The sequence below is a fragment of the Scyliorhinus canicula genome, chromosome 19 (genome assembly GCF_902713615.1).
Source record: "Scyliorhinus canicula chromosome 19, sScyCan1.1, whole genome shotgun sequence".
In the NCBI taxonomy this organism is placed as follows: domain Eukaryota; kingdom Metazoa; phylum Chordata; class Chondrichthyes; order Carcharhiniformes; family Scyliorhinidae; genus Scyliorhinus; species Scyliorhinus canicula.
In genome coordinates, this window is record NC_052164.1 from 87,738,742 (window position 1) to 87,762,225 (window position 23,484).

The following is a 23,484-nucleotide window of genomic DNA, read 5'->3' on the forward strand; positions in this document are numbered from 1 at the left end:
TTGCCATAGTCCCAGATGGCCATAGACTGCTTTCCACTTTGAGGGGGAGAGCTGACCGGCGGTGATTTAACCTGAGGATCACCACACCTCAGGTGAGGGGCAAGGTTGAGAAGGCGGCCTTCATGAATAACCTTAGCCGGTACGGGAATTGAATCTACGCTGCTGGCCTCATTCTGCATCACAAATGAGCTGTATAGCCAAATATGTGTCGAACAATATAGGTTCACTTGGTAATGGTTGTGACTGTTTTGGTAGGATGCTGGCAGTAACTTAAGAATATGTTAGCACAATAGTTTAATTCTTGCAATGCAATTAAGATTCAACTCCATGGTGCATGTCTGCAACTCAGCCTCCAGGGAACGGCATAGCTGAGCCCCACCCTCCTTTGTGAAGTTGTGGTGCTGAACACAGACCTCTTCCGATATGCTCAGGTGAAGAGTTAGGGCTAGAGAGTCCTGGGGTAACAATGGGTGCATATATACAACATCAAGCGCAGTAGCCTTTGCCTCAACTTTATTCTTGCACTGATATTATTTGCTAGACTGTATGGCTGAAGTTTCTCTCTTTCCTTGAGAAAGATTGCTCTGCACTTCTGTCCTGTGGAAAACGTACTGGTCTCCTCACTAGGCTCATCGTTGAAAAAAGATCTCCATTCATTTGTTCAGGATGGGTGCAAACTATCTGTCCTTAGTCAAAAATTGGCTGGGTGGTATTCTCCGATTGCCGAAGCCGAAATCGCATTTGGTGATCACCGGAGAATCCCTTTTTATAGAACAGTTCTGCACAGAACAGGCCCTTCGGCCCTCGATGTTGTGCCGAGCAATGATCACCCTACTCAAACCCACGTATCCACCCTATACCCGTAACCCAACAACCCCCCCCCCCTTAACCTTACTTTTTTTTAGGACACTACGGGCAATTTAGCATGGCCAATCCACCTCACCCGCACATCTTTGGACTGTGGGAGGAAACCGGAGCACCCGGAGGAAACCCACGCACACACGGGGAGGACGTGCAGACTCCACACAGACAGTGACCCAGCCGGGAATCGAACCTGGGACCCTGGAGCTGTGAAGCATTTATGCTAACCACCATGCTACCGTGTTGCCCGATGCTGAAATCGGGGACGGTGTTGTTTTTCCGATACTCCGCCCCCTCATAAAGGGCGTACTTCTTGAGTACGGCGCACTCCATTGGGACGGTATCAGGACGTCACCTGAGGCCCTCCCCCAATGCTCCACCCCTGATGGGCCAACTTCCCGACGTGTCCTCTCAGCTGTTGTAAACCTTTCGTGGCGATTGCAGACTGTGTCCAGTGCCGCCACAGTTGGGGAAGGGGGTGGTGGGAGTCATTCCACTGGCAGAGGGGGCTTCGGCAGGGACTGGGGAGCTTGGTGGGGGGTGATCCAAGGGTGACGAGGGGGTTCACGGGGGGAAGTTTTTGGCAGACCCGGTCCTCGCGCGGCCGGCGCTATGTTGTACGTGCGCCAGCCGCAGGCTGCATTCGTGTGCATGCGCGACCATGAACCAGGACACTCTGCGTCCGTGTCTGCAGGTGAAGCCGGGGGGGGGGGGGGGGGGGGGGCTTACGTGGCACGGCTGCTAGACCCCACAGGATGGAGCATCAGTGTGGGGCTGACACTGACTTTTTGGTCATAAGACCAGACCCATCCTCCGGACATAGCCGCAGAATCGGAGAATCCAGCCCACGATATTTGTATGTGTGTGCGTGTGGGTGGACAGTTCTATGCGCAGGGTTATCAGCATTAAACATAACAGTTACATACCTGTCAGTATCAGCAAAAGATTCATTAGCACAGGGCACTTTCCATTTGGAAGAATTTTACCAGTTCTTTAGGAGGAAGCATGCGATGGTGATTACATTCAGGAGAAAACACACAGAGTAACAGACTCGACTTGATTCCTCTCACATCAGCAGATTCTTTGGCAAACGCATTCCTGGATACTCACTCAGCAATTCCCAGAACATTGCTCGCATTTACATTCAGGCCACTTCCCTTCATTTGTTATTGCCTGTTTGAGTTCATTACAGATGCCAGTTGCAACAGTTTTCACGAGGCTACATGAAACACATCAGTTTCTGCTTCTTATTAGGAATTTGCTGATGACCACAAGAATTTCCTGAAAACCTGGAAGAATTAATTTGGTGAGGCAAGTGTATTTAATTCTGAAATCCAACTTATCACTTTGGGGCAATCATTCAACCTCTGAAATTAATATTGACAATAGAGAGAGAATTATTAAAGGTAAAATGAAACCAGGGACAGAAGGCCTAACTAAAATGCTCCATTAGTGATTATGGCCTTCCAGGCATTGGTGATGTCCCTCAAGGTAAAAGTCACTGTCCTATAAGTTCTTGGCAGCTCCACCATGCAAGTCGAACAGAGTATTTTAACTTCCCATCAGCTTGGTTCCTAGGGGCTGGTATGCTTCAAAACTTTCCCATGGTGTCAGATCTTCAACTGTTATCAATAGAACAGCAACAATATGCTAGATCAGGAACATTCCATATCTGTGGTAAAGGGAAGAGAAGATTTATAAATGAAACCAGCCTACCTTTTGATAAACATTCAATAATTAACCATTTCTTTGAAATGCTGGAAAATGATTGTACTTTAAATGCTTATGTGGCTCTGTATAAAAACACATGGGGCACAATCCAACAGCCAAGCTGCGGCGGAAGTGGAGCTCGCCACAGCGCACCGTGGTTTCTGAAAGCTGGGACACCCCGCTGCCGGGATCTACCCAGCTCGGTATGCCTCGCGTGACCCAACACGATCTTGCAAGACATTGCGATGCAAATCCCTCCCATTGTGTGCAGGATCACTTTTTGGCATATCTGCATATCAGAGCGTGGTGGCTAGCCTCACTCTAATGTGCAGATTCCCAAGATATCTGAAGCTTTAAGTTTCCTCCCCTTCACCTTAGAGGCATCAGGGGAGCGCCGTTCAGCACTGGTCCCCACAAACGGGGACTAGATGGATCAGCACTCTTGGGAGTCTCCCAGGGGATCGGAGCTGCATGCCGTTTGAGCATGGTGGTGCCCTGGAACTGCTGATGCCAGCTGGGCACCCTGGCAGTGCCAGCCTGGCACCTTGGCAGTGCCACCAGTGAGCGGAGCTCCCCACTGTACAAAATGGGGCTATGTGTGGCCTCGCGTTCCACGTTCAGGCCCCTTATAGAACGCAAGTCGCGTTGAATAGCCATGTGTTTCTCGGCACTACGAGTGCCAGAAAACACGCGGCTAAATATGCTCGCTCGGTGACTTTGTTCCCTTTTGGGAGAATCGTGCCCATGATCTGCACTAATGATTTAATGGCAATCAATTTAAGAATTCAGGAGAAAACACTTCACCTCTCTTAGAGAGTGGTTAGAATGTGGACTTGCTATCTCATGAAATAGTGTAGATTCTAGTTAAGTAGATGAAGGAGAAATAAATAGAAAAATATCTCAAATAAGGAAACCAAAGCTGTACTCTAGGTGCAGACGCATTAACACCCTGTACAACTGTAGAAAAACATCCCTGCTTTAATCAAAACATTAACTCTGCTCTCTGTCCCTAAAGATGCTGCCAGACCTGTTAGGTTTTTCCAGAATCCTCTGTTCTTATTTCAGGTTCTAGAATCTGCAGTATTTTCCTTATCCCTTCTTTTATATATCCATTCCCCTTGCATTCCATTTGCTTTCCTAATCACTTTCTGTACCTTGCGATGGTCTAAATGAGATTATAACAAGTTGGTGGCTGGGCTCACATCCCGCTCTCCATTTTTATAGCCATTCTAGTCAATGGGCAAGATGTAAATTGGGTTGTCATCACCCATTTTACACCATCGCTCAAAGTTAAGATCTACCCCTGGATGTATGTTACATTATTACTCTAGGGAAAAAGCCGTGTGCATGGGTTTTCCTGCAATGTTTCTCTGTTGCATCGTTTTGCACCCTCTTTCAAATGGAGGGATTGTCGAGACTGCTTTGAACTGTTTTCTTCAGTCAACCAACCTTGGGACCCAGTAAGTCTGTTTTGTTTATGATGCTGTTGTCACTTACAGTCTAAACAAGTAGGGAACAGAAACAAATAGAACGAGAGGAAGATCCTACAGGGAATTAATAGCTGTTTGATGACTTTCAAAAAGATCTGCATGAGTCAGAGCTTATTCTGTTTTTTTTAAATATTTTGCCCCACAATTACAGAAAATGTCACCAAAGTAACCATATATTGAAGCATCATGTGGTAAGTAGAATCATAGAATTTACAATACAGAAGGAGGCCATTCAGCCCATCGAGTCTGCACCGACCCTTGGAAAGAGCTCCTTACCCAAGCCCACACCTCCACCCGATCTCCGTAACCCAGTAACCCCACCTAACCTTTTTGGTCACTAAGGGCAATTTAGCATGGCCAATCCACCTAACCTAACGTCTTTGGACTGTGGGAGGAAACCGGAGCACCCCGAGGAAGCCCACGCAGTCACGGGGAGAATGTGCATACTCCGCACAGGCAGTGACCCAAGCCGGGAATCGAACCTGGGACTCTGGAGCTGTGAAGCAACTGTGCTAACCACTGTGCTACCATGTTACTGTGTTTAGAAACAATTCACCATTAATATTACATTCCTTTAATCCATCATCTTCATGGGGATGCGCACCAATTCAAAATGAATAGAGGACTAATGAGGACTAACGAAGCAATTTTATACAAATCTGCGAAGTGTTCACACTGTAGCCACCAAAGTTGGCCATTCCCTCAATACAAAATGGAGGAACGCAAAGCTTGTGGGTTAAAATGGGCATTTTTTGCAGCACAAGCAGGCTGCACCAAGCCAATATGTATTCTGTCTGCTAAGAGAGCAGACAACACTGAAACGAACATTCCGCATACTAATGAGGCAATCTCCAGGATAGTTAACACAGCAATGGAATGATCCCAGGGACAATGGACACAAATAGAGAAGTGAGTGCAACAGTGTATGGGAAACCAGACACCCCGGCACCAGCGGGGTTCGAAAATAAAGCACCTGAAGGCCCGCCCAGTAGCCAAGAAATAGCCTCAGTATTGGGGGGATTCAAACAAATCGATTGGGAAGAGACCCAATTGATTCCCGGCAGGAAAAGGGTCCACCCAAAAGGGCGCGAAGCCCTAGGACCTATAAAAGACAGTTCCCACACTTATTTCATTCTTCTTAACCAGCCCTCCTCTCTGGACCAGCATCTCAACCAGATTTTGCCAAAAAAGACCTTAAACGAGAGAGAGAAGAGGTTTGGGACAGCAGCCGCCAGCAAGTAAGTCTCACAACGATCGCTACCAGAGATAGACACTCCTGACCCCTTTTAACTCCGACCAACCTGAAGTCTGCGGACCAGTGCAGAGCAAGAGGCCTTGTTCCCTGATCCGGCAGTTCCCTTTGAGACAAGTATTGGTTTATTTAGTGGTAGGAATAGTTTAATCCTCTTAGCGTGTGCATGGGTAGTATTATAATTGTATTATAATAAACTCAGTTGTTTGAACTTACTAATTGGTGTATGGTTTATTGCTTTGAACTTGACCTTGAAACTTGTGGCGGTATCTTAACGATACCTGGCGACTCCAGAGCTAAGTAACGAAACAGAGCCAAATTGAGTGTTCAGCACACTCACCCAGAATGAGCAACAACACTCTGATACTTAAACAATATAATTTGATTCATTGGAGATGAGTTGTAGGTTGTCAACATCAATAATGATGGGCAAACATTATCATCAGTCAGCCAGCCTAATTTCAAAGTAGTAGCATCACGAAATAATAATTGCTTATTGACACCAGTAGGCTTCAATGAAGTTACTGTGAACAGCCCCCAGTTGCCACATTCCAGGCAGGCACCCCGGTACAGGAATAGAACCCCCACTGCTGGCCTTGTTCTGCATTACAAGCCAGCTATTTAGCCCACTGTGCTAAACCAGCCCCTTGTGAGCGCTATAAATGTAACACATATTTATCTATCCCGGTCAGCCTCTCGACACAATACAGTAACGATCTTGCTTTGAAGAAGTTGATGGATTGATTTGTGTTGCATATTCATACAGAATGAGCTCAGGCCTTAATTAAAATACCAGATAGAGGAATTTCTAATGAACATATCTGTACGATATTACTGACCAGAATATTTTCATCCCACAGAAATGTGTGACAACAGATGCTATTCAAATACTTTTGGCTTTGCAATCCTTGGAGAATAAAATAACATTTGCTCAATAGTTGATTTTCAACAGCTGGGATAGAATTAGTCCAATAGATAATTACATCAATTGGTCCCGATGTGCACAATAAACAAACCGATTTAACGGGTAAAGTTCTAAGTGTCATTTTAGATGTGATTGGCTGGGTGTTTCTTGACAGTTGTGTTGGTGATACCGCAGTGCGCATTTAATGGCTCTTAGTGCTAAAACTGAGCCCTGTGAGTGTCAAGCCATTACTGGCTGTCTCGCTGTCTGATTCGCCAGACTCTCGCCTTAGTGTTGTGCCGCTAATAAGGGGGAGCTTCTTTAAAACATTCCCTCACCACTCAATCCCGTCAACACACAAGCATGGCAACATGCAAACCTGCTCCTCACTTTGGGCCAGGCTTCTCAATGCTGTCAATGCGAGGTGGGACATCCTGTTCCTCCGTGGGCGTCGGAGGACCAGCAGCATGGTTGCCAATACCGCCTGGAAGGCAGTGACAGCAGCTGTCGGTTCAGGCAGCAAGACCAGGATGACCAGTGGAGGCCAGACAAATTACCTCAACTGAGCTGCAAGGGTAACTTACCACATCTCTCCTGGCATCAGTTCCACCTGCCACCCCTCAATACCAGAAATCCAAATCCCCACCCGATTTGAGGAAGGGGCCCTGGAGATCGCGGGGTTGACCGAAGAATGAGCAGTCACTGACAGCGAAATTGGTCTGCGACACAGAGGTGAGGATTCATTGCCCCTTCACCCAGATGACATGTCCCATGTGAGTCGTTCACATCAGACAAAATTATCCTTCCCTCTCACTGACCACATGTCCATTCTCTTGCAGGATCTCCATCTGATGGGGTCGGGCCATCTGAGCGGTCACCCCCACCCGCCATGCAAGAGAGCAACTCGGAGGAGAGCTCCGCAGAGATCACCATCGAGGCGTCACAGCTATCACCCCTACCTTCCACCAGTGCAGAGACACAAACCTCGTGGGCAACATTAGTGGACAGGCTTCTGGGACACAACCTGGTGGGCACCACACAAATGCTGATGCACATCAGGTGGAGGCAGTTGTAGATCTGCTGGATCCCAGGACTCTGGTGAGACAGATTCAAGAACAAGACTTCAACAAGGCCAACCTCAAGAGTGTACTGCCAAAATTCCACCAGCACATCTCCTGTCCCACCAGAGGGGACAACACTCTTGACCACTGCGACTCAAAAATTAAGGGCGCCAAACGTTTCATCCCCCGACCGCACTTTGAGGAAGACGGTGCTCCTTCTCCCGGCATCCAAGCAGAAACTCAAGCGGGAGAATCCAGCTAAGAAGGTCGTGCAGTGCTGGTCCGAGGAAACAGAAGAGCTCTTACGTGACTGCTTAGAGACAGTGGATTGGTCCATATTTAAGAACTCAGCGACCAACTTAAATGAGTATGTGAGCACCGTCACAGACTTCATCACCAAATGTGTGGACGACTGCGTGCCAAAGAAAGCAGTACGTACGTTGCCCAACCGGAAACCATGGCTCAATCGCGAGATTGACTTCCTATTGAAGGATAGGTCTGAGGCATTCATGTCAGACGACCCTGACCTAGACAGGAAATCCAGGTATGACCTCCGCAAAGCTATCCGAGATGCCAAAAGAGAATATCAAACCAAGCTAGAGTCACAGACAGACTCTCAGCGGTTGTGGCAAGGACTAAACAACATAACAAGCTACAAAGCGAAGCTGAGCAGTATCGCCGGCAGCAGCGCACCCCTCCCCAAAGAACTCAATGTATTCTACGCTCGGTTCGAGCAGGAAACCAACAATCCGCTGCCGAGTGCCCCAGCAGCCCATAACTCATCCACTCCCACCATTACAGTTTCCGAAGTCAGATCGGCCTTCCTGAAAATGAACCCTCGGAAGGCGATGGGCCCGGACGGGATCCCTGGTCGTTCACTCAGCCTGCGCGGACCAGCTGGCAGAGGTTTTTCGCGGACATCTTTAACCTGTCCCTACTATACTCCAAGGTCCCCACCTGCTTCAAGAAGACCACCACCAAACCGGTGCCAATGAAGAACCAGGCAACGTGTCTCAATGACTACCGCCCGGTGGCCCTGACTTCAGTCGTAATGAAGTGCTTCGAGAGGTTGGTCATGAAGCGCATCACCTCCATACTCCCAGAATGCCTTGATCCACTGCAATTCGCATACCGCCACAAACAATATACAGCAGACGCCATCTCTCTGGACCTACACTCATCCCTCGAGCATCTCAACAACAAGGACTCCTACATCAGACTCCTATTTATTGACTACAGCTCCGCCTTCAACACCATAATCCCAGCCAAGCTCATATCAAAGCTCCAAAACCTAGGACTTGGCTTCCACTCTGCAACTGGATCCTTGACTTTCTGACCCACAGACCATAATCAGTAAGAATGAACAACACCTCCTCCTCAATAGTCCTCAATACCGGGGCCCCGCATGGCTGCGTACTTAGCCCCCTACTCTACTCCCTGTACACACATGACTGCGTGGCAAAATTTGGTTCCAACTCCATCTACAAGTTTGCTGGCGATACGACAATAGTGTGCCGGATCTCGAATAACGACGAGTCAGAATACAGGAGGGAGATAGAGAACCTAGTGGAGTGGTGCAGTGACAACAATCTCTCCCTCAATGCCAGCAAAACTAAATAATTAGTCATTGACTTCAGGGTGCAAAGTACTGTACACAACCCTGTCAGCATCAACGGGTCCTAGCTGGAGATGGTTAGCAGTTTCAAATTCCTCGGAGTGCACATCTCCAAAAATCTGTCCTGGTCCACCCACATCGACACTACCACCAAAAAAGCACAACAGCGCCTATACTGGCATGTCCACATTAACTCTTACCAACTTTTACAGATGCACCATAGAAAGCATCCTATCTGGCTGCATCACAGCCTGGTATGGCAACTGCTCGGCCCAGGACCGCAAGAGTCGTGAACACAGCCTAGTCCATCACACAAACCTGTCTCCCATCCATTCACTCTATCTACACCTCCTGCTGCCTGGGGAAAGCGGGCAGCATAATCAAAAGTACTTAGCTGACTGGAAGAGTCTCAAAAGCTACAGGTGCAGGAGATGTTGCTGACAATGTGAGGCACCAAGGCCAACACTGCTAGGGTGGTGTCCGCAGTGGAAAGCCTACAGCACAAGGCCAGTGTCTTGAGTGGTAGTGTCAAGGCATGGCTCAGTCTGTGATGAACATGGCTCAGGGCCTTGATATAATGTCCCAGTCGCTGAGGGACCTGTCCCAGGCACAGGTGGACATTGCCCTTTGAACCCACTGTATATTGACCCACTGACAGTGCCGACACAGGCCCATCACTCTGCGGTGATGTTACACAGATACCGGGAAGGTGGAACAGGGTAGCCGGGGGTGGGAGGGAGGGAGGTCGAGGGGAATTGGGTGGAAGGATTGGAAGGGATGAGCTGACAGACAAAGGCTCATGCTATGAGAAGTGGGGGAGAATGAGGGCCTCCCTGGAGCTCCGGACATGCCAGACATTTGCCATCGCTTTTCCTCCATTTTTCAGCTCCTACTGTGACTCCTGCCATCCCCTCCTGGCCCGGCTCCTCCGCCTCAGATGGGGCTGCATGTACCTCCTTATCCAGCATGTTGCTCCGCATCTGTGCCAGATTGTGGAGGGCACAGCAGATCAGAGACCCTCTGGAGGGTACTCCAATGCACCACCAGAGTGGTTCAGGCATCGGAACCACATTTCGAGCAGTCCAATGCACCGCTCAATGACAGCACAGCTGGCCACATGGGACTCATTATATCGGCTCTCCACCTCAGTCTCTGGCCTCCGCACTGGCATCATTAGCGTCCAGGCGCTGCAGCTGTGCAGGCCCTCCCACATAGCCCAATCATTGGAACCAAATCCTGGCATCTACATATTTCACTGGCACTCATGGGTGCAGTTGAATATCTTGACTTTCAGCGTGTTGAACCCGCGGTGACGTGCCAGTTACCTGCAGAACTCACCACATCAGCAACAAAAGCATCAGCAATTTGCGACAACATTTTTTTCAACCGTGTTAGAAGGTGGCCCATTTGGAACAAGGTCACACACCAGTTCCCGTAGCGTCTTCTTGCTTCAAACAGGTTTGCCTTTTGGATCCATACGTCCCCCTGAGCCCAGTGTTCCAGGACCCAGGTGTCTGAGAAACAATTGTCTTTATTTCTGGCTACAGAAAAGGAAGGAACCAGCATCTGCAGCCACCAGCAGGAGCAGCAGCAAACACAACCTGCAGCTGTGAAGTGTTCTCATAACTAAAAAGGCCAATTCCTTGTTAGCAAAGCCTTCAGCTGTGAAGCTAGAGGCTACTCACAGTCAAAGGAAGTTAAAGTGACCTTCAGCAAATATCTCAAGAACAGGGCTCAGTCCTGGAAGATTTTGGAGTGCAGACAGGCAGCAGCTGCAGTTGCCCCTGTTGTGGGTATCCAAAATATTTTAAGGTGGCTGGAAGGCCTCACAGACGGAAAGTCCCTCACCGCACTCCTGCACTCCCCCTGGCCCAGGAATGACCCTCGGACTGGAATGCATCATTTCCCCCCCCCAACCAAGCCCACAAACAGCAATGTGATAATGGTCAGGTGATCTGTTTTGGTGCTGGTGATTGAGGAATAAATATTGTCCAAAATACTAAGGGTATCTCCCCTCTCTTCATTACAGTGTCATGGGACCTTTTACACTCATCAGAGAGATTGTGTCAATGGTATTTACCAGAGAGAGTCACGGTATTTTCCTGATGCATTCCCCTGCACTTTCTCCACACTCTTCTGGATTTTTCTCTTTTCAAATATCAGGTTCCTTGTGATTCAGTATCCGGCACTATCTCCGGTACAGCGTTCTGTATCCTAAACCGTCAATTAAAATATCCATAGCTTCTGTGGGCAGCACGGTAGCACAGTGGTTAGCACAGTTGCTTCAGCAGCTCCAGGGTCCCAGGTTCGATTCCTGGCTCAGATCACTGTCTGTGCGGAGTCTGCACGTTCTCCCTGTGTTTGCGGAGGTTTCCTTCGGGTGCTCCGGTTTCCTCCCACAGTCCAAAGATGTGTAGATTAGGTGGATTGGCTATGCTAAATTGCCCTCAGTGTCCAAAAATGGTTAGGTGGGGTTACGGGGATAGGATGGAGGTGTGTGGATGCGATGGAGGTGTGGGCTTGGGTAGGGTGCTCTTCCCAAGGGCCGGTGCAGACACGATGGTCTGAATGGCCTCCTTCTGAACTGTAAATTCTATGACTCTCTCTTCGTTATTGTTCTCATCATCTCTATTTATAGTGGAGGAAATGTATTAATACTATAAGGATGACAGGTTAAATTTTAGTTTGGAAGAAAACGATACACAGGTAATGGTCCATTACTTTGCTTATTCCTGTTCGTCAAACCAATGCACTGGTCAAACTACTTAATACAAACCACACTCACAGATTTGTGGGAAATCTCTTCAGACTATTTAGACACAGGCTTCTCAGTTTGTGCAGTGTTTAAAGCATTAACTACTCATTGGAAAACTCAGTTTGAGCCTGGCAAATGAGCTTGATACCAGTTGAGAACAGCAAGATTGCTGTGACAACCATTCAAGGCCATTTAAGATTGTTGCGAGATATGTTTGAGTGAGGTTTTTCAGTGGATACCACAGTACAAAAGTGTCCTTTAATTCAGGATCAGTGAAGTTAACTTTCTCAAGAAGGAACTAACAATGGAAATCATAGAAAATGGAAATGTCACAGGGACAATTGTGATTGTGTCCAATTCCACTCATTGCATCCTGTGGCAATATTAGTGGCAATTAAAAAATATAAGCATAGAAGTTAATATTTAGGGTATTAGTGTATTAATAACAATGCTTTTGATAAACTTTCAGACAGAGGAATGTAATGAAAATATTCAGCATACTGATAATACCAACATTTTTTTTTTTTAAATTTAGATTACCCAATTATTTTTTCCAATTAAGGGGCAATTTAGCATGGCCAATCCACCTACCCTGCACATTTTTGGGTTGTGGGGGCGAAACCCACGCAGACACGGGGAGAATGTGCAAACTCCACACGGACAGTGACCCAGAGCCGGGATCGAACCTGGGACCTCAGCGCCGTGAGGCGGTTGTGCTAACCACTAGGCCACCGTGCTGCCCTCTGATAATACCAACATTGATTGTGACATTTGATTTATTATTTGCGACCATGGTTTATAGAATAGCTGTAACGTGAAACAAATCATAAAATCGTAGCATCTCCACAGTGCAGAAGGAGGCCATTTGGCCCATCGAGTCTATACTGACCTTCTGAAAGAGCACCCTGACTAGGCCCACTCCCACCACCCTATCCCTGTAACCCCATAATTCCACCTAACCTTTGTACACTAAGGGACAATTTAGAAAGGCCAATCCACCTAACCTGCACATCGTTGGACTGTGGGAGGAAACCAGATCATCCAGAGGAAACCCACACAGACACGGTGCGCAAATGTGCAAACTTGACAAAGATAGTCACCGAAGTTTGGAATTGAAGCTGGGTCGCTGACGCTGTGAGACTGCAGTGTTAACCACTGTGCCACTGTGCCGCCCAGCAAATGACACATAAAAGAGATTCAAATCATCCTGAGAAAACATTTGTAAGAATGAAGTTTCTTGATCTTTTCAGAAGCATCAGTCACACATCGGCTGTCAAACATCAAGTGCCAGAAATCATACACCAGTGACCAAGCAACAAACACCTTGCAGTAACCAAACATAGAATTATCGAATGGTTACAGCACAGAAGGAGGCCATTCAGCCAATCGTGCCTGTGGTGACCACCTGAAGTAGCAATTCACCCAGTGCCACACCCAGTGCCTTTTCCCCATTGCCCTGCGAATGTTTCCCTTTCAGATGTTGAAGAATAAAATTTTTTGATCTCCACATAAACATCAGTCAAAATCGAGCGGTCAAACACCAAACACTAGTCATCAGTCATACCAACAACCAAATAGTCGCGTTCAACATCAGGCATCAAACACCAGCGGTTTTAAACACAGCAGCTAAATATCAGTTACTAGCGACCTAATGGCAAACACCAATGATCGAACATCAAATACCGTCATTCAGGGTCAGCATTCACTCAAGCAACAGTGCTCACAAATCACGGCGCAAAAGATCAGCACCTAAAGAAAAGTAATTCACAAAAACATGGCTGGGAATTCTCCGTCGTTAGGATTCACTTTTCCCGCTGGCAGCGCACCCCCTAGCGGTGGGGGGCGGGGGAGGGTGGGGGGGCAGGGGTGGTTACGATGGGAAATCCCATTGACAAGCGATGGAAAGATAGAATCCCGCCCCAGCGAATGGCGCTTTCGAGAAACATAGGGCTGGGCGACTGGACAATCCAGCCTGATATGTCTAAGGAAGTGCTGGGCGGAAATGTGTTTTTAAAGGATGTAAAAATTTCCTTCAATTCAAACTGTTTTAAACTTTGTTTCTGTCTGGAAAGCCTGCCCAAACATGGAGAAATGGCCGTGGAATGTAACTCTTCTGAGAAACTAGGGCAAGTTCCTTTAATTCCTGAACATGAACATTTTGGCCATAAGTTGAATAATGAGAATAGACAACTAAACTGTATTTGGCAGGACATACCCCAATGCGGCCCAACACACACACACACACCTCACACTCCTTGATGACTGGATTAGAACAATCAATAGATAGGCCTTATCCATTTAAAATATTAATTGAAAATTGCCGTTATTAATTTGTATGGAAAGAATCGATTCCTGCATCACATCAAATGTCAACTCTCTCCAGGGGTTCAGCCAAAAACTGAATGTACAAGACTGGGCCAAGAATTCAAAATCTGCGACCCAAAAATTAACCTTGTCCCTTATTTTCTTAGAGCAAAGAGTATCAAGACCAAAGAAGGTATTTTAGTGCCTAAAACTGTGGTTGATTTTTTAAAAATACTGTTTACAGAATTGCAAACATTTACTTGCAGTGAATTTCAGTTGACCTTTAAGATGGCGTAGCTTCAGAATTTGATTTTACAGAGTGCCGAGTTCAGCCTTTCTGATGCTAGCAGGCGAGATGTAATTCTCACTTTTGCCAACGAATCTCAGTTTGGAAAAAACTGGGAAAGACAAAAGAATGTGCCTTGCGTGAGGAAGGGACTGCGGCGCTGAGGACCAGGGTTCGAAACCAGGCCCTGGGTCACTGTCCGTGTGGAGTTTGCACATTCTCCCCGTGTCCGCGTGGGTTTCGCCCCCACAACCCAAAATATGTGTAGGTTAGGTAGATTGGCCACTCTAAATTTCCCCTTAATTGGAGAAAAAATAATTGGGTACTCTAAATTTTTTTTAAAAAGCAAAATAAAAAGCTCCAGGAACTAATTGCTATATGAATATATATCTCATGAGCTGAGTAACAATGGGCTGGATTCTCCGTTTGCGCGGCTAAGTGCTGGCTGAAATGGAGAATTCGGGGGGCATTTTACAACGCCAAAATCGGCGCCGAGCCTGCACCGATTCCGGGACCGGCGAGGGGATAGCAGCGGCACCAGGTGAATCTCCCTGCTCCCACGCTGAAAACGGCCGGAGAATGGCCGGGACCCTGGCCACGTATGCGCACGGTGATGACCTGCAGCGGTCACGCTGTACAACATGGTGCTGGCCATGCGGGACCCCACCTGCCAAATGCGACCCCACAGGACACTCCCTGGCCACTGCCCACCTGACCCTCAGCCCTTGTGGAAGCCCCCCCCCCCCCAGACCAGCAGCATGGATCCCGGCTGAGTGTGGCGACCCTGGACACATTCCGCAGCAGTCACGCATGGTCCCCAACCACTCAGACCATACTTCATCCGCACGACCGGGAATTTGGCCCATCGGGGGCGGAGCATCGCGGGACAGCCTCCCGATGACGCACCAACGCCGTTGCAACGGTGTGCGGCATGCAACGTGATTATGCCAATATCGGAGATGGTGGAGACTCGAAAACCGGTGTCAAACCGGCGCCGCCCCTGAATTGGCTGTCAGAAGGGATTCTCCGCCCAATCACCGATTACGGGCAACAGAGAATCCCGCCTAATGTATCAGCCTATCAGTCAACCAGGCAAGGAGAGGTGCAAGGCATACACTCGATGGACCGGCAGCATTTTGAGTCTAGAGTGCGATCATTTCTTTTATTTTAATAAATTTAGAGTACCTGAGAAATGTAGACAGGGAGAATTTCAATGTACAACCAGGTTTGCATTTTAGCCCTAGTCAACCCTATAGAAGTATCTTCATGCCTGTATCATCCTTGCACTCAACACAAACATGTTTGTTCTCAGATCTAAGCTGAGGGCCAACAATCATGCTTCAAATGGTAAAATTTAAGGCTTTGCTTTTGTGTTCAGTGCCAAAGACCATGGCTGTAATCAAATACTCAATCTCTGCATAATGCATACAATATTACTTCAATATTCGGAATGTAGCCCAGGTGCTAAAGACAAACAATTGCAGCTTAATTGGCACAGACTTCTTGTTCTCTCCTAATCATCAGATAGCGGTAAAATAAATACAATGGTATCTATTTTAAAAGGGTAGGGTAAGTAGGTTATTCGGGAGCCAGAAAGTGGACAGCACATTTATAGACTTAATAGCATAAATGGGGCCAAATCTGCCTATTCAAAAATAACCCACTGCCTCCCTGAGGGTGCCCTGCCCACTTGCCTGCTCAAAAAGACAGATTAATATTCAGATCAGGCATGAAGGCAGCAGACCGGAAGGAGTTTAAGCCTTACATAATGAGGTCCTTGAGGTTGGGTTTCTTTTATGGTGTCTATGCAAAGTCAATTCAAATAATATCAGTAGTTGAATTTTAAGCCATTTATGAAAAGGCCAATCTATCGTTGCTCACCACAAACTTTCCCAGTAGTTAACTAACTCAGAGGTCAAACAAATGCAACGTTGTTTCTGTTTAAGCATTTAAACCCTTGCTAGGTTGACCAAGTGCAATGTATTATAAGCTCAACTATGGTGTTGCTGGCATCTGAGGGCTGGATTTGACACTGGATATTCTAGCAGTGGCAGGTTAATCGGTTCATCAAAGTCAGGAATACCCTGGCTGTAGAATTAACTGCATTGCCACTTTTTGGCATCCGGATTAGATTCAACAACATCCAGATCAGGCATAGATTAATGGGAGTAATGTAATACTCCCTCTATGCTGTCTCAACAACGTGTCTTAAATGTGCAGTTTATTTTAATTGGGACTGAAATTCTAAGGCAATGACATAATTGTTTTCCCAATCTGATTGTACGTAGACCTTTACTTTCATTCCCAGTATTTTCAGTAAAGCTGGGTTGCAATACTGACACACAAATCACATGCTGAATGATTTCGCTGCATGGTCAGTGATAATTAACATCCATGGGTCCACTGTTGGCCATTTTTAATTTCCTGGAGAAGATTGTTGCTTAATAGTTGCACAGGGAGAAGTAGAATAACCTAAGGCGCAATTCAACTTGTGATAACCTTGTTGATTTTCAATCTCTCCATTCTGCTGATGAACCCATAGAATCATAGGCTGAAGTTCTTCAGGCCTTCCTGCCAACAGGATCTTCCAGTCCTGACAATGGTGTCACGCCCTGCAGCCCAGCCCTTCACGGTGGGTTCCCCAGCAGCAGAGGGTGAAAACAATGGAAAAAGCCATTGACATCTGTGGGACCACGAGATCCCAACTCCACTTAATGGCAGGTCACCTCAGCTGCCACAAAACACATTGCTGGAGGGGAGAGGGGGTAGAAAATGCCTCCCATAGAGTGGTTTACAATGCAGAATGTGCATGCCAACTCTCTGATAGTCCTGTTAGTCTTCGGACATTTTCCCCTTAACCCTGCAGCGTTATTCCCTTCAGTTGCTTATCCTGTTGCCTTTTGAAAATCTGAATTAGCCTTCACCACCCACTCAGGAAGTGCATTCCGGATTCTAACTACTCACAGCATAGAAAAGCTTTTCCTCTCATTGGTTATGATCCTTTTGCCAATCTCCTTAAATCTGTACCCTCTGCTTCTTGACCCTTCTGTTAATGGGAACAACTTTGGTTCTCTGTCCATGCCTCTTGGCCAACCATTCCAAAACAAGGCAAGAAGTGTTTAAATTTCCCAGGCACTTTCAAAATATCAGGGAAGGGAAACAGTTTGCTTTTCAATATGTGTCTTGAAATAATTAACGTGCATATCGATAGTTTGTTTATGATTTTGCCACAAAAAACAGAAATCCCCCATTCAGAATGTGTTTTAACAGTCACAACGTGAAATGTGATTTCATAATTTTCTTTCTTTTACTTTCGAAGAGCAATGGAAGTTTCGGGTGTACTGTAGGGTACAGATAATGATTGCCTCTTATGTTTGCCGCTCACTAATGAAGCAAGGGGAATAATTTTAATTCCCAGCAATCGTGCAGAATGCTCTGGATGCATTCATTCTGATTTTCATTTTCAGTGAGGGAATCCTATTTGATGAGATATATCCCTGGAGCCCATTTGATTGCAGACAACTCTCAGAGCAATTTCCTGGCAGGTGAAGTTGTCAGACAAGCCTCCGAAAGATTTCCTATACTCGGAATGGTTTTAGCTGCTTAATATAAGAAATATCCCTGGAATATTTTAAGGCTCTGCCCTGTCAACTGCAGCTAGGCTCCCTGAATTTAGGCAAATGTAGCGCAACAGAGTCTATATTCTGGATCAGGCAACAGAAATTCTCCCTGTCTACATTTCTCAGGAACTCAGTTTGAACTCTTCAACATTCTAATAAAATCTGCATATTAGCCTTGGCTAACGATTAAAATATTAATTTTCTTGAAAGTTAAGCTTCTTACTGAAGAATGTAGCATCATTATACTAAAGCAACAGATATGAAATGAAAATCGCTTATTGTCACGAGTAGGCTTCAATGAAGTTACTGTAAAAAGCCCCTAGTCGCCACATTCCGGCGCCAGTCCGGGGAGGCATTTCAAATATCCATTTAACACGTTCAAGAAGGTGGATTATTTACAGAAAGAATGCAATTATTTTTCATAATTTGAATAAAAGTGACAATATTTATGAATGTCTACAGTAATTGCTTATTTAAATGGTCTGGAACTTGCCATTCTCTGCCGTTGGAAAATCAAGGTCTTCAGTTTTAATATATCTCTTGGGGAGGGTTGCCTTGAACAGGAGTTACAACAGTTGAAGACAAATAGGCTTGAAAGCCTGCAACCCACTCGCATCACTTGTGAATTCTGTGACGTGAGGCCAAATATCGCTATTGGACTTGGAGTTGTACTCCTGGACCGATTGACCACGAAAGCACCCAGCCACTGGTAAAGTTAAGGTAAAGTTGCCGTAGCCCCAGATGGTCAAAGGCTGCCTTCTCCTTTGAGGGGGAAAGCTGACTGTTAGTGATTTAATTTGAGGATCACCACACCTCAGGCAAGGGGCAAGGCTGAGAAGGTAGGGCTTCCATGAATAACCTCAGCCGGTACGGGAACTGAACCCGTGCTGTTGACCTCACTCTGCATCATGAACCAGCTATCCAACCAACTGAGCAAAACCAACCACTTGTAGAGGCAAGCCAGCGTGTATCAGTGCAGGTTTCTAGCTGGGACAAATGAGGATGGTTAGTGGCAGGAAGGACACTTGGCTGCTGTTAACCATCCATCAAAAAGTATGTTTGATGTGAAGGAATGATCAACCAGCGTTTTGGCATGTAATATAGGAAAACGCCAAAAGAGAAAGGCAGGAAAGATGACATTTGTCTCTATGAACAGCTTTAGTAATCATCATAGAAATTAAAATTCTATCTTAGTTGATTATTGTGGAGGGGGTTTTTCCAGATAGTGGTCTGAAGAATCATGAAGTTTAGGATTGTTTGAAAAGGGGAAACATTCAGTTACTTCATAATTTTAAAGACATGCTTTTAAATCTGAAGCGGACGCCTAAGTCCATTGAGGTCCCAGAGAGCATTTGCCCATTTAAAACAAAGACAAGAAGGAATTTCTTCCCTCAGAGGGGAGTGAATCTGTATAATTCTTTACCGCAGAGGGCTGTAAAGCCTGGGTCGTTAAGTATATTCAAGGCTGGGATAGACATATTTTAAATCAGTGAGGGAATCAAGGGTTATATATAAGGTGGGAAAGTTGAGGATTGTCACATCAGATCAGTCATGATCTCATTGCATGGTGGAGCAGAATGGCCTACTTCTGCTCCCATGTCTTATGACCTTTTGGAGGTAAATTGGAAGGGTTACCAAAAAGGAAACCAAGAATACTTCCATATTTTTACTGTCATCAGGATGTCCAAAATGGCTTCATAGCCAATGAATTGCATTTTCATATTGTTATGTTAGGAATTGTGGAAAGTAAGCTGCTCACAGTCAGATCCCCACAAATTGGGATGAGATCAATGTTCAGTCATTCTGGTTTGGTGTTATTTATTGAGGAATATATGTAAATCAAAGCACCAGGGGCTGGATTTGCAGTGAATCAGGATGACACTGGGGACCTTTAAAATGCCCGTAGATCATTTCTGCCGGCGGGGGACAGGGAGGAAATCCTAACACAAGCGAGCGCATTTGAATGCCTACTGAGTACACATGGACCTAATTTCCATTGCTCCAATGGCCTTACCCTACAGTGTGGTGAACACAATAATATGTAGGAGACGAAACTGCTGGTAAGGAGTGGAATTAAAATATGTTTTCAGTGGATTGATCTTGAGTGATTTAAATTCCCAGTTCTTGACTACTTACTGCCTGGTATCAATTTTAAGGTTGGTGGGAAGAATTTTGGTCAGATCTGGGAATAACCTCAGATTTGGGCAGCACGGTAGCATTGTGGATAGCACAATTGCTTCACAGCTCCAGGGTCCCAGGTTCGACTCCGGCTTGGGTCACTGTCTGTGCGGAGTCTGCACATCCTCCTCGTGTGTGCGTGGGTTTCCTCCTGGTGCTCCGGTTTCCTCCCACAGTCCAAAGATGTGCAGGTTAGGTGGATTGGCCATGATAAATTGCCCTTAGTGTCCAAAATTGCCCTTAGTGTTGGGTGGGGTTACCGGGTTATAGGGATAGGGTGGAGGTGTTGACCTTGGGTTGGGTGCTCTTTCCAAGAGCCAGTGCAGACTCGATGGGCCGAATGGCCTCCTTCTGTACCGTAAATTCTATGATTTGCTGAGGTTTTCCTGTTATGGTTCCACTCAGCTCCTGACCTCATTACAGCTTGGTCTAAACATGGACAAAGGAGCCAAACACATGAGATGAGAATGACTGCCCTTGACATTAAGGCAGCATTTGACCGAGCTTGACATCAAGGAGCCCTGGCAAAATTGGCATCAGTGGAATCAGGGGAGCTAATTCTGTACTGGTTTGAGTCCAGATGGTTGTTATTATTGGAGGTCAGTCATCTCAATCTCAGGAGATCACTGTAGGGGTTCTTCAATGTTTTATCAATGACCTTCCTTCCATTATAAGGCCAGAAGTGGGGATGTTCACTGATAATTGCACAATGTTTGACACCATTCGGATCCTCAAATGCTGAAGCAATCCATATCAAAATGTGGAAAGACCTGGATAATATCCAGGTTTCGGCTGACAAGTGACAAGTAACATTCATGCCACACAAGTGCCAGGCAATGACCATCTTCAGTAAGAGAGACTATAAACATCACCTTTTGACATTCAAAGGCATTGCCATCGCTTAATTATCACCATCAAATCCTGATGGTTACTATTCACCAGAAAGTGAATTGGAATATCCATATAAATACTGTTGGCTGTGAGAGCAGGTCAGAGGCTAGGAATCTTGCCGTGAGTACCTTACCACCTGACCCCCAAAAGCTTGTCCACTGGGTTCAAGGTACAAGTTAGGAGTGTGATGGAATACTCTCTATTTGCCTGGATGAATGCAGCTCCAACAGCACTCAAGAAGCAAGATACCATTCAGGACAAAGCAGCCCGCTTGATTGGAACCTCATCCACAAACTTTCACGAACACCACCACTAATGCACAATGGCATACGCGTGTGCCATCTACAAGGTGTGCTGCAGGATCTCACCAAGACTCCTTCGATAACACCTTCCAAACACTCCACTGCTGCCATCTTGGAGGATACGGGTAGCAGACACATGGGAACACCAACACCTGGATGTTCCCCTCCAAGACACTCACTAGCCTGACTTGGAAATATGTTGTCGTTCCTTCACTGCCGCTGGGTTAAAATCCTGGAGCTCCCTTCCTAACAGCACGGTGGATGTACCAACACCATAATGCACTGCAGCAGTTCGAAAAGGCAGCTCACCACCAACTTCTCAAGGGCAATTAGGGATGGGCAATAAATCCTGGCCCAGCCGGTGATGCTCACATCCCATGAATGAATAGAAAGAATTGCCAACTCTTCCAATCATTGAATTACTATAAACACAAGTGGCCTAACTGATATATTCCAGATCATTATAGACACGGATGTGTGCTTTTCATGCATTCCAAGAATCCCCTTTTATCTGAGCCAATATACTTACCTTAAGCCCATTTACATCATGTGTCTCATGCTCAGCAGTACGTTGTTAGTTATTCATCATACACGGTCCAACAAAGAATCCAGGACATTGGGGTACTCGGCAGTATGAGCTCTCATTTCTAAATCACACACAATAGTCTAGTCTATAATGAAGAATTGTGTGAATCAGCTGTGTGTGTAGCCCAGAGTTCACCATTGAGCTATTTGGCATGGCAAATAAATAAACAAAATGCATTTTTGGAAAAGAAATACATTTTCACACCTTAAATGATAATGAAATTATATGATCAGGTTAATGGTAAGATCATAAAAGTATTAATTACCATGAATTAATTTGCACTTCTGTTTAACTAAGTAATGTTATGTACTTGTATCCAATTCCTTTGTCTAAAATTTTAACAAAGGTATCATTCTATTGATATAAATGGGTTCTTCTGTTAAAGAGAGAAATGCAACGCAAATGGATGAATGTGCCCCTTATTGATATCACACAACATGGTTTCACCCACTCGTCTCTCGCATGGGTTCTACTGTAGAAACATTGGACAACTGTTCCGTTGATTAGGAACACTGCGGTATTTCATCATGTGTCTTTTTATAACAAATGCATCTATCTGCTCAGAGGTGGAGCAAGTTTGGATTTTGACAAATAAATTTACAAACTGGTTCACATTTAACATTTGTTTTGGCATCCATTCCTGATGTTTGAATTTGTCATTATCCTTATACCACTTCCATACAGAGCTGGAAAAGGACTAAGCTACTGTACACTGTAAGGGCATTTCCTGCTGATTCCATTATTTCCTATTTATTTTACTTTGTGATTATTGTTTCGGTCCAAGGATCTTTAATGGGGACATGACTTTAAGTTGAACAGGAGAAGTGAGGAACTCAAACGTTGCAAAATAGTACACTGTGCTTTGAAGGTTTAAATTTTGAACAAAAGAGCTCAGACTTTATGGCACCCAAGAGTTGGGAGGGATTCTGTTTGATTGGTTGGCTGGTGACCTGCTAATGAGGAATAGATGGTTGTTCATCAGATAATGGTATCACCCAAATATCATAGAGAAATAATGAAGGCGGGGCATGAGATACCAATGGCAGAACATATGGAAATTCGGAAAACTCAGTCAACAAGCATTTCTTCTGGCCAGGCTTGTATAATGATGTAGTGCAATTCTGTAGAATCTGCCATACCTGTCAGGTAATAGGTGAACCACAACATATGATTAAACCAACACCTTTAATGCCTATACCAATGTTTCAAGAACCATTTAGTCGGGTTTTGTAGACTGTGTAGGACTGATGCCTAAAAATGAAGGCAGGGCATCAGTACATTCTGACGGTCGTGGATTTGACGACCCAATTTTTGGAAGCTATACCTTTGAGAACAATTACCGCTAAGGTAATGGTTTTGAAAAGGTGATGCAGTTCTTCACACACAATGGCCTATCTTTGGAAGTATAATCTACCCAGGGTTCTAACTTCCGGTCTAATATTTTCCAGGACATAATTTGTAGTTTAGGTATAAAACAATTAGGATCAACTACCTATCACCCACAAACTCAGGGATCTTGAGAGACGTATCATAAGAATCTCCAAACCATGATGAAGGCCTATTGTCAAGCATATCCAAGAGATTGGGACATAGAATTTATGTTTTGCTATTTGCCACCAGAGATTTTCCGACCTAATCTATTGAGTTTAGCCCATTTGAATTAGTTTAT